The following is a 13156-nucleotide window of genomic DNA, read 5'->3' as shown; positions in this document are numbered from 1 at the left end:
ATCCTCACTCTCAACTGATGAGTTGTATCTTATTTCTATTGAAAAATAATGGCAATCAGAAAGGAATTTTCATGTGTTCTCACTGCCACATCTCCTCACCTACCTGCACTTGTGTTCACACGCTCTGCCTTCTCACATGTTACTGTGAATGGACTGTCTATGCTCCTAATGAAGGCCAGTTCTCTATTACGCACTAGATCTCCCTCTCTCTAGTCGATTTAGGGACCCCATTAAAGCAATTTTCTTCCTTATCTCTGGCATCATCAAGTTTTTTCTCTCTGTTGGATCTTTCCCATCAGCACAAAGCCATGGTTTTATTTCTACTGTCTTAAGAAAAAATAAAAATAAACCTTACTATTCACCTTACTTTTCCCTTCAGTTACTCCATTTTCTACCTTATCCTTTTAGCAAAATTCCTTTAAAGAGTAGCCTGCCTATACCTACTATTTCTAACTTCTCTACTCCCATTCTCTCTTGAATCCACATAGATCAGCTTTTTTTCCCCGTCTTAGTCCATTTTGTGTTACTATAACAGAATACCTCAGACTGGGTATTTTATAATGAACAGAGATTTATTGGCTCACACTTCTGGAGGTTGGGAAGTCCAAGATTGAAAAGTCCATCTTGCCAGGACCTTCTTGCTGCATCATCCCATGGTGGACAGCATCCCATAGCGGGAGGGCAAAGCGAGGGTGAGAGAGACAAAACAGGGCTGAACTCATCCTTTTATAAAGATTCTACTCCAACAATAACAACTCTATTTCTGAGATAATGGCATTAATCCATTCATGAGGTAGAGTGCTCATGACCTAATCACCTCTTAAATATCCTACCTTTCAATACTGTCACAGTGGCAATTAAATTTCAACTTGTGTGGGAGGGGACAAACGTTCAAACCACAGCATCCCCCACCATGCCATTAACTCTGTTGTCACTATCACCCAATATTTCCACATTGCTAAATGTAATGGTCAACGTCAGCCCACATCTTGCTTGACCTGTTAGCAGCATGGGACACAGCTGTTCCTTCCTTTCTTCTTGAGACACTTTCTTTCCTTGACTTCCAATGTTTCTCCCCATCTTACTATCTCTTCCTTCTCAGTCTCCTTTGTTGGTTTCTCCTTATCTCCCTGACCTCTCAATATCGAAATATCTCAGTCTTTGGATTTCTTCTCTTCACTATCTACACTCACTTTGTGGTAGGTTAAATTATGGTTTACAACTACTTACTTTCTCCCTTCTATGAGTATTATACATCTGCACCCTTTGGATTTGTCTTAAAATGCCTCTGCTGAGCAGAGTATACATTTTTTGCCACATTGCAGGGCGGAGCTATGTGACTTTTTTTGGCTGGTGGGATGGAATAAAGTGGTGTACGCCATACGCAAGGAGAATCCTTAAATTGGATTGAATTGATTAGTTTGGCCTCTCTTGCTTCTGCCCTTTGCCATGAGTATAGCACAGATAGGGGCTGTTCTTTTAGCCTAGGCTCAAGATTAGAAGGCGCTTGAATCAGACCTATTGCTGGCCCACAACCTAGAGCAGAGCTGTAATCAGTCTGTAGCCTATATGTAGCAAGAGCAAGAAATGAATGTTTGCTGCTCTAATCCACTGAGATTTGGTGCTTGCTAGTTACCTCAGCAATGTTAACTAATAAAATTTTCTATAAACTCTCCTGAGCTCCATGCTTATATATCCAGTTGCCAACTTGGCATCTACATTTAGATGTATCAAAGGCATCTCAAACTCAGCAGGTTCAAAATGAGCTCCTGATATTTCCCACAAAATCCGGTCTTCTTGAAGTCTTGTCATTATCACTAGTGTAAACTCCAACAACAACAAAAAAAGGGGGACAAAAAACTACAGTCACCCTGATTTCTCACTTTTGCTTGCATTCCATGCCCAATTTATCAACAAATCTTGTTGGTTCTATTTTCAAAATAAATCCAGAGTCTGAAAACTTCTCACCACCTTTACTAGTACCACCTTGGCCCAAGCCATGATCATCTTTGCCCATTTACTGTTACAGCCATACCAATCCCCACCAATGGGGTGGTCACCTTTGCATTCTCCATCAGAGCCTCAGCTCCTAAGCATTACTGAGAAAGTTCCTCTAGCATAGGAAAACAAAAGTTAATCAATAACTACCCAATGAATGTTACCCAAGCTCAGTTGGGTCATAATTACTCATGGGCCATCTTTTAATTATCTCTAATCACTTTTTACCACTTCCATCACTATCATAATCCAAGCCACTATCATCTCTTGTCCAAGTTATTCTGAAAGACACTCAGTTTACTCCTGCTCTTGTCCCCAAGAGTGGGCCTTTTAAAACAGAAAGTCAGATTGTGTTACTCCTTTGTCCAAATTTTCCTTTCCTCAAATAGAAAAATATCACCTCGCCAAGAGAAAAAAAATCATTATAATGGTCCACAACACCCTTACATTTTGCACACATGCACACACACACACACACACACACTCTCCCCATCTTACTGCTCAGATCTCATCTCTTATGACCCTCACTTTTCTCATTCAGCTTTAGCCACAGTAGCCTCCTTGCTGTTTCTTAAATACATAATTTATGCTCCCACTTCAGAGCCCTTTACCTAAGATGCTTTTCCACCAAATATCTCTATGGCCTGCTCCCTTGCTTTCTTTAGGATTTTACTCAAATGTCACCTTCTCAGTGAGGCCTTCCTTTACCGCTCTATTTTAAATTGTCCCAGAACTCCCTATCCCACTTCCCTGCTTTATTTCCCTCTCTAGCACTTATCGCAAAGTATGTAAAATGTAACGTATAACAAATTTTGCTTTTTTATTGTGTTTATTGCTTCTCTTTCTACACTAGAATGTAAACTCCATGAACTAAGAGTAGTTTTGGTCTGTTTTGTTCACTGTTGCATACTGTGAACTGGTGTAGCCTTCTTCTCAAGCCCTTCCAATAAATTTGGAAATTCCTAATTACTTGAATTAAATCTTTCTCTGCTTAAAAAAAACAAAAACAAACAAACAAAAAACTACATTGGTTTCTGTTTTCTTTCATGAACCTGACTGATAGACCCTTTCTTGCAGGAAAAAAAAATGCTTCTATCTGGAGAGACTGAACCAGAACAACTCTGGACCCTGCAACTATGGGCCTTCAATGAAAGTCTACATATTGAACAATGAGGTCTCCAGCCTTTTTATACCATTGGCTCTAGACACTGGCTGACAGTCTTACAGTACACCATCTTCAGCGAGGAGATTAGAATATTTGTTATTGGAGCTGCTGGCTTCCCAAGAGAAAAGCATTTTGGGAAAGAGGGAAAGAGCCCTGCCTAATCAACCTGCCATGCACAGAGGTTCCAATGGACTTTTTTATTGCCTCATTCTTAAATCAAGAGACCACCAAGGGTCACCAGATATTAGAAGACATATAGAAGAAAGATTCCAATACAAAATGTAGGAAAAAAACCCAAACCTTTAAAAAATGAACTTATGGCCAGGTGCGGTGGCTCAGGCCTATAATCCCAGGACTTTGGGAGGCTCAGGCGGGCAGATCATGAGGTCAGGAGTTCGAGACAAGCCTGGCTAACATAGTGAAACCCCATCTCCACTAAAAATAAATAAATAAATAAATAAAAATTAGCTGGGTATGGTGGCACGCACCTGTAGTCCCAGCTACTCAGGAGGCTGAGGCAGGAGAATCGTTTGAACCTGGGAGGTGGAGGTTGCAGTGAGCCGAGACCACGCCACTGCACTCCAGACTGATGACCAGAGCAAGACTCCAAAGGAAAAAAAAAAAAAAAAAAAGAACTTATAAGGAATAGAAACAGTAGATGGAATAGAAGAAGAAAGCTTATAAATTACAATTATAACTAACATTCTTAGAAAGATAAGAAAAGTATCGCATCTTTACTTTAGTAAGTACTCCTTAAACGTTAATAAGATACTCCCAGAAAGGAACATTCAGAGAATTAGAAAAAATTGTAAATATTAAGAATGTAATAGCAGATAGAAAATTTAATAGGATTGGAAAATATGTCTACTAAGACAGTGGAAAAGAGGAAGAAAAGGATAATAAGATTAGAAACTCAACACAGGAAATTTAGCATCCAACTGATCAAAATTTCAAAATAAGAATAGAGAAAAATTGAGAGCAACAGTCAAATAATTAAAGAAAATTTACAAGAATTAATTGCCAGAAATCCTAAGGTAATATAGAGAAACAAAAAAGACCATGCAGGAAGGAGAAACAGAATGGCATTAAACTTCTCATGGCAATACTAGATCCTAGACAACAATAAAACAATGACTTCAAAATGATCATCAAAGTGGATTTCTAGTGTCAAATTCTATACAAATCACAATCATGTGTAAGGGTAGACTAAAGACATTTCAGATACGCAGTCTCTCAAGGTCTCAAAACATTTACTTCCAGGCACCCTCATTTTTTTTTTTTTTGGACACAGAGTCTTACCCTGTCACACAGGCTGCAGTGCAGTGGCACGGTCTCTGCTCACTGCAACCTCCACCTCCTGGGTTCAAGGAATTCTCCTGTCTCAGCCTCTAAGTAGTTGGGATTACAGGCTCCCGCCACCATGCCTGGCTAATTTTTTGTATTTTTAGTAGAGACAGGGTTTCATCATGTTGGCCAGGCTAGTCTCAAACTCTTGACCTCAAATGATCTGCCTGCCTCGGCCACCCAAAGTGCTGGGATTACAGGTATGAGCCACGGCGTCTGGTCTGGGGCACCCCTTCTAAGGTTGCTATTGGACAAAGTGTTCCATCAAAACAATGGAAGAAACCAAGAAATGGGGCATACACGGAATCCAAGCAAAAGAATCTTATGCAGGAGAGAGGAGAAGGGAATGGCCAGAAGTCCCAGGTAGCCTGCAGTGCGGCAGGCCTAAAGAGCAGCCAGTCACAGATAGGAATAGGACAATAGAGGCCTCAAAAAGGCTGTTTTTTAAAGATGGAAAAAAAAACCCAAACTGTGAAACTGACAGATTACCTGATGTATTAACCACAGAATATACAGAGAAATTTTACAGCTCTGGGAGAGGAAATGATCAACTGAGACAAGTACATAGAAAACAAAACAAACAGAAAGACAAGGTAATTACTATCATAATTATTTTTACAAAAGGGAAATGTGGCTGGGCATGGTGGCTCACACATGTAATCCCAACATTTCGGGATGCCAAGGTGGGAGGATCTCTTTGAGCCTGGGAGTTTGAGACCAGCCTGGGAGGCATGGCGAGACCCCATTTCTACAAAAAATAAAAAAAATTAGCCCGGAGTGGTGGCATACACCTGTGGTCCTAGCTTCTCATGAGTAATGTGCCTAAAATGTATGCAATATAAAGTTGAAGGCACCGGCTATTAATATTTCTGACCAAATGTTTAACTTGAATTGAAATCAGCCTTTCTATCTCACCTTCAGCGTACAGGAAATACAGGGATTAGGCAAACATGCAAAATGACACCAAAAAACACAAGCAATCAGACAAATCCAGAAGGCACACTGAATAGGGCCAGTGGGACAATCTGTTCAACAATTCAATGACATAAAAAAAGAGGGGAGGGCACTGTTGAAATTAATGGAGAATTAAGCAAGACGGCAACCTGTGCAATGCGTGGTCTTTCATTGAATCTTGCTTCAAAAAAATAAGCTGCAAAAGACATTTTTTGAGACCATTGGGAAAATTTTAATATGATCTGTTATAAAATATAAGACCTTATTGTTATTAATTTTGTTAGTTGTGATAATGATTTTCTTAGAGATGCATTCCATTTAGGGGTACTAAATAAATCATGACATTATACCATGATGTCTAGAATTTAATTTAAAAATGCTTCAGAAAAAGAAAGATGAAGCAAATATGACCAATTGTTAGAACTAGGTGCATATATATTGGAATCTATTATGGTATTCTACTTTTCTATATGTTTGGAGATTATAATAAAGTTACAAATAAACTTAGTGGCAGAAAGAAAGTGATGAAATAGTTACTTATATAGGTTGCAGTGGCTCACACCTGTAATCCCAGCACTTTGTGAGGCCGAGGTGGGTGGATCACGAGGTCAGGAGATCGAGACCATCCTGGTTAACACGGTGAAACCCTGCCTCTACTAAAAATACAAAAAATTAGCCGGGTGTGGTGGTGTGCACCTGTAGACCCAGCTACTCAGCAGCCTGAGGCAGGAGAATGGCTTGAACCCAGGAGGCGGAGCTTGCAGTGAGCCAAGATCGCGCCACTGCACTCCAGCCTAGATGACAGAGGGAGACTCCATCTCTGAAAAAAAAAAAAAAAAAGGTTACTAGTGGAGATTGTTTTTACTGTGGGCTTATTTGCAAGTTGAAAGAAAGAGGCAGCAGGAAGAGAAGGAGAGGAACTGATGGAACAAAGTCAAAGAGGAAGTGGGATAAGATAGGACATAAGGACACGTGGAGCATTCAGATCCAGAGAGGACGATCAGCACCTCTTCCTCTGAGACCAGAGGGACAAACCATAATGAGTGGAGAGATGAGGACATTCTTAAAGTGGAGCTAGCAAAGCGGGGAATGGCCTTCCACAAGAGGAAACATAAGACTGGACCCAGAAAAGTAAAGGTGCGTTTGGGGACTTGAGGCAAGTGAGAAAGCTCTGGAAATGCCGCTGGATACATTCTGTAGGGATGCATTCCTGAAGAGAGGTGGTGCCGTGGTGATGGTGGCACACATGGATAGTGAACCGCACCTGCATGATGGCGTGATTTTCTTCAAGCATGCCCATCAACCTGGGAGTAGGAAAAAAGCCCAAGAATGCTGGATTTTCCCTGACGTGAAGGAAGGGAAAGTGACAACCCCACAAATCAAATAAGTGAGTGTGGAGTGTGAACGCCTCTAGTTCTTTAGTATACCCATACGTAACTAGCCAACCACAGGAAGCTGTCTGTGTGGAGCTTTGAATAAGACAGGAATGGCATTAACAAACTATAACAAGAAAGGCCGAAAAGGGCACATAGTCATGTTTGCTCTGAAGGATGGTCCAATAAGAGTGAAGAGGTGAGACAAGTAGAGAGAGTGGTAAGTTGTGGTCAATATAACAAGCACAGAGGGTGACAGTTTGGAGAATATAAAATTCCAGTGGTGTTGAGGTCCCAGGTATGGCCATGCAAGTGTGTAACTGAAGTAGAAACTAGTCAGCCAAGTTCCTCAACATGGATTTGGTAGGCAACGTGTAAGAGAGCCCCTAGTGACCCCCACCTCCTGTTAGTCCCACCCTTGTGTAATCACCTACCCCATTGAGTATAGGTCTAGTGACACTTCTTTTTTTTTTTTTTTTTTGAGATGGAGTCTCACATTGTCACCCAGGTTTGAGTACAGTGGCGTGATCTCAGCTCACTGCAACTTCTGCCTTCTGAGTTCAGATGATTCTCCTGTCTCAGCCTCCTGAGTAGCTGGGATTACAGGCGCCCACCACCAGGCCTGGCTAATTTTTTGTATTTTTAGTTGAGATGGCGTTTCACCATGTTGCCTAGGCTGGTCTTGAACTCCTGACCTCGTGATTTGCCTGCCTGGGCCTCCCAAAGTGCTGAGATTACAGGGGTGAGCCACCTGGCCCAGCCAGCTCACTTCTAGCAAATAAAATGTGGCAAAAATGGTGGGCTCTCGCTTCTGAGATTAGGTTACAAAAATACTCTGGCTTTCGCCTTGTTTGCTTTCTTTTGCTTTTGCTTTCGTTTGCTTGAATGACGCCAGCTGCCATGTCGTGAACTGCCCAGTGGAGAGACCAATCAGGCAAAGAACTGAGGGAGGCCTCTGGCCAACATCCAGGGTGGAACTGAGCCCTCAGTTCAACAACCCATGAGGACCCGAGCCTGCCAACAGCCACATGAGTGAGCTTGGAAGCAGATCCTCCCCAGCAGAGCCTTAGATGACGGCTACCTCAGTCAACACTCAACTGCAGTATTGTGAGACACTCTGAGCCAGAGGATCCAGATAAGTGTTGCCCAGATTCCTGACTCACAGAAACTGTGAGATAATATATGTTTGTTGTTTTAAGCTGCTAAGGTGGAGTGATTTGCTATGTAGTCATAGATAACTAATACAATGGATGTTGACATCTTGAGAACAACAGGAGACAAGGTTGAGAAGAAAATCATGAACCAGGAGCAGTGGTCATCATTAAAGATAAAGCAGAGCTTCTTCCACTTTACTTGCAGACAGAACACTTAGGGTTCTTGTGAGAATGCAGATTCTGACTCAGTAGTTTTGGGACCTACCCTTAGTTCGTTGTACATGTCTTTTTTCTTTCTTTGTTTTCTTTTTATTTTTTTGAGATGGACTCTTGCTCTGTTGCCCAGGCTGGAGTGCAGTGGTGTGATCTCGGCTCACCACAACCTCTACCTCCCAGGTTCAAGTAATTCTCCTGCCTCAGCCTCCCAAGTAGCTGGGACTACAGGTGTGTGCTACCATACCTGGCTAATTTTTTTTTTTTTTGTATTGTTAGTAGAGATGGGGTTTCACTATGTCGGCCAGGTTGGTCTTGAATTCTTGACTTCAAGTGATCCACCCACCTCGGCCTCCCAAAGTGCTGCAATTACAGGCATGAGCCACCGCGCTCGGCCTTTTTATTTACTTATTTATTTAAGACAGAGTCTCACTCTGTCACTCAGGCTGGAGTGCAGTGGTCATCTCAACTTACTGCAAACTCTGCCTCCCGGATTCAAGCAATTCTCCTGCTTCAGCCCCCAAGTATCTGGGACTATAGGCACGTGCCACCACACTCAACTAATTTTTGTATTTTTTTAGTAGAGACGGGGTTTCACCATGTTGGCCAGGCTGGTCTCATACTCCTGACCTCAAGTGATCCACTGCCTTGGCCTCCCAAAGTGCTGGGATTACAGGCGTGAGCCACCGCACCTGGCCAATTGTACATTTCTAAAAAGTTCAGAGAGGAGGCTCATGCTGTTGGTCCTTTACAAACTAGGGCTCTAAAGGACCCTGAGGATTAGCAGAAGACAATAGAGAGGATGGGGAAAAGGTGAGTTAGAAGAACCCAAATCAATATGCTTGAAGAGGAGATCAAATTGTTCACTAAAATAAGGAGGCAGTTCAAGGCATATGTAAGTCAGGGCCTAAGATAAGGCTAGGGAATAATAGAGAGGAAGCAGACAGGCAGATAATTCTGGGTGCAAACGTGAAGCATTGGGTGTTACCTACAACTGGCTTTTATGGGTTCCCCATAGTACAATGTTAAGGCAGGTCTGTCACGGTTAGGGGACAGGATTCTCTTTCTCTCTTTCCCTCCTGCCCCCTCCCACTCCCTACCAATTACTCTTAATACCTATCTACATCCATTTAATAAAACCTGATTTATAAAAGGCCTTTAGGGGCCAGGCACGGTGGCTCATGCCTGTAATCCCAGCACTTTGGGAGGCCAAGGTGCATGGATCACTTGAGCCCACGAGTTCGAGAATAGCCTGGGCAACAAGGCAAACCCGTGTCTCTACTAAAAATACAAAAATTAGCTGGGCATGGTGTCATGTGCCTGTAGTTTCAGCTACTCAGGAGGCTGAGGTGGGAAGGTCACCTGAGACTTGGGAGGTTGAGGCTGCAGTGAGCTGTGTTTGTGCCATTGCGCTCCAGCCTGAGTGATGGGAATGAGACCTTGTCTCAAAAAAAAAAAAAAAAAAAAAAAAAAAAAAAAGAAAGGAAGGAAGGAAGGAAGGAAGGGAGAAAAAAGGCCTTTAGGGTAGATGGAGATATAATTTCATTCATTCATTTATTCATTCAGTCATTCAGTCATTCATTTAGCAACTCTGTCCCAAGCACTTATTATGTACTAGATATTAGAGAAACAAAAGTGGATGAGAGTCTCTGCCCTAAGTACTGATATAGGAGGGGAGACAGGTGACAGGTACATCAATAACTACTGGAACACAATGTGATAGGTGCTATAATAGAGGTACAAAAGTTATGGTAGCCTGGCAGGATTAATGATTACTTTTTCCCAAGAGCTCAGGGGTAAGAGGAGTTTTGCAGATCAGGTGGCTGGGAGCCGGGCCTTTAGAGGAGTAGACATTGAAAGGGAATCAGAGAATTTTAGGCAGATCAATTTGTAAATAAACATCTCTTAGACCCCTTCCTTATACGAATAACATAAGCTCACACAGCAACGACCTTCTCATCTTTGGGCTTTCTTCATGGGAAGGGAACTCACAAACTGGCCAACATAAATATCTTGGCTCTTGGCTGTTACATTTCTCATAATAAATGATTAAACTGATTTTCTCATACGGATCAGGCTCATATGAGTTTGGGATACAGGAGCCAGTTTTTTTTTTTTTTAAATCAAGCCAGCATAAGCCAAGTTGAGATTCCAGATTACAAAGGCAGAAAACCCACAGAATCTAGAAGGGCAACATCTTTCCTAACTGTTCAACTTATTCCTCCACTGCACACAGTGAAACAGTAAACCTAAAGAGGACTGGATTCATGATAACATTGTTCACAGAAAGGGACAAGAGGTTAATACTCTTAGATTTAGGTGTATGTGGTGGGGGAAAAGTCTACAAAGGGAACTGGAAGAGACCTAATAAACACACTTGAATAGATACTGCATGCAGTCAGGTACTTCAGTCATTTGTGTGCATTAATAGTGAGCCTTCAGCACCATGCTTTTATGACTTGAACCACAAAAAACACCAACAAAGAGAGAACAGGGTGAACTGTTCCTGGAGCCTCTTTGAAACCATACATAAGGTCAGCTTGACATCACCACTCATGTTCTGCTTGATCAAGTCTGACCAGTTTTTCTCTTGCAGTTAATAGGGCAGTTCTTTTCCTGCTCTGTGACTTCTTACTAGCCTTGAACTGCTGTGGTAGCAGTAGCTGAGGTGCCTGCGGGCCAAGCGTGCATGTGAGCAATGGGTCCACGAAGTCAGCTGTAGTCCGCCCGCCATGCCCCCATTCGGACTTGACCTAAACACTGACATCTCCACATAAAACTGCCATCATGTCCGCAGCCCATTCTTATTGTACCAAGGTCTTACAGTTTTAATCTCAGTACAAAATCCTATGTGAGTGCCCCCAGAAGAAAACTCCAAAGGCATTATCTTCTCCATTTAAATCTTTTGTCACACGTAGACAGAAGATCTGATTCACATACAATATCAAATACTTTGCCCCCTGTTGGTATCATCTAGTCTTTGTCAGCGTGTCCATTTTGACAGAGTTGAAATCAGGTTGTTCATTAGCCAGTTGGTTAGGTTGATTTCACAATTAAACCACCATTAGACATACATTTAGATACACACTCATGCCACAGTGTAGACCAGATTCTTATTATTTAAAGTAGGTTCAGAGTATTCCAGTGTATTCATAGAGCAGGATTTTCTTAGTCCTGCCCTCTATTATTGGGTTTTGGGTTGTTTCCAATTTTAAAAAATTTTATTTTATTGAGACAGAGTCTCACTCTGTCGCCCAGGCTGGAGTGCAGTGGTGTGATCTCGGCTCACTGCAACCTGTGCCTCCTGGATTCAAGCAATTCTCCTGCTTCAGCCTCCCATGTAGCTGGGACTACAGGCACATGCCACCACACCCGGTTAATTTTTGTATTTTTAGTAGAGATGGGGTTTCACCATGTTGGCCAGGCCGATCTCGAACTCCTGACTTCAAGTGATCCACCTGCCTTAGCCTCCCAAACTGCTGGGATTACAGGCGTAAGCCAGTGTGCCCGGCCCCAAATTTATAATACTGTGAATAAAGGTACTATGTACATCGTTGTACGAATTGCCTTTTTTTCCTTTTTAGTTTGTTAACTTGGAACATATTTCCCAAGCCAATGGAGAAACAGTAAGGAATCACTGAATGATTGTAAGCTGGGAAAGGGCATGATCAGATTTTCACCTTTAAAATATCCGCCCATTGAGGGTAATACCTGTTACAGGGTTACTGTGCACACTAAATGGGGTGAGAAAGGTGACAGCAAAGCAAAGAACGGCGCAGATACAGATGCTTATACTAAGAATGTTGTCAGGAAGTCTATGGAAGAATCATAGTTAATTGAAGATCATCATGCAAAGTGTTTCTCTTGGTTTCTTATTTTATCTTTGCATGCCAAAAATGTTTTCTTGAGATTCTTATTTAATCTTGGCATGCTAAGGATAGTGCAGTACCCTGAGAAGCAGTTAAACCCAACAAATAACCAGCTTCTTTGTGAGCAAGTACTTGCTTCAGGAACTTGGGCTTGCCTCATAAGCATGGAAGTGGTCCACCCTTGAAGCATGGCAATGTCTGTGACCTGATAAGGAGAACAGAGACATTATCTGGTCTAGACACTGGCTTAAGAGATAGCTTTTCACATATCTCTTCTCTCTTTTCATCTGATCCATTGTAATCTTCTTGTTATATTTAAATCCTGTTTTTCTCCTCTGCTCTTCAGCGTTCACAACGCCCTGGCTTCACCATCTCTGGACTCTGTTTTCTCATCTGGAAAGTAAGGAGGTGACCTTGACAGTCCCTGCGGGCCCTTGCAGCTCTGACCTTATGGGTTCTGTCCCTTCTGTCTGGATGGCAAGGCCCAGTCTTGCCTTAACCCGAGTCTTATTGCTTCAATTTCCCCACACCATGAACCACTGGCTCCCTAGAGAAATCTTTGTTAGTGTGACACCCGAATCACCTGAAAGCATGCTAAAATGCAGGTTCCTGGGCCCCAGGGCTGCAGAATCAGAATCTCAGGGGTGAAGCCTAGGGAAGCTGTTTTTATGTTATAAAAGACAAACATGAATTCAATGCATGTGATTATGGGCCAAACAAGGTGAAAGGCTTCCTGAGAGGAACACTTTGCCCCGCAAATCTCTTTAGTCTTCGCCTTTCCTGTCTTCATTCCTATTCTTCAAGTTCTGCTTTCTTTTTGGAAATGTATTTATTATTTATTTTTAAAAAATTTTTAGAGACAAGGGCTTGCTGTGTTGCCCAGGCTGGCCTTGAACCCTTGAGTTTAAACAATCCTCCTGCCTCAGCCTCCTGTACCTGTGTGTAAAAGGGACTACAGGCACATGCAGCTGCGCCTGGCTTTCAAGATTCTGCTTCTTTAAACAGATCAAAAGAGTCACATCAGAGTTACATCAAAGAAAACATGTTCAAATGATAGGACTGCCAAGCAGAGTGATGCATAAGAAA

The sequence above is a fragment of the Mandrillus leucophaeus genome, unplaced genomic scaffold (genome assembly GCF_000951045.1).
Source record: "Mandrillus leucophaeus isolate KB7577 unplaced genomic scaffold, Mleu.le_1.0 Scaffold169, whole genome shotgun sequence".
In the NCBI taxonomy this organism is placed as follows: domain Eukaryota; kingdom Metazoa; phylum Chordata; class Mammalia; order Primates; family Cercopithecidae; genus Mandrillus; species Mandrillus leucophaeus.
Note: the sequence above shows the minus strand (reverse complement) of the source record.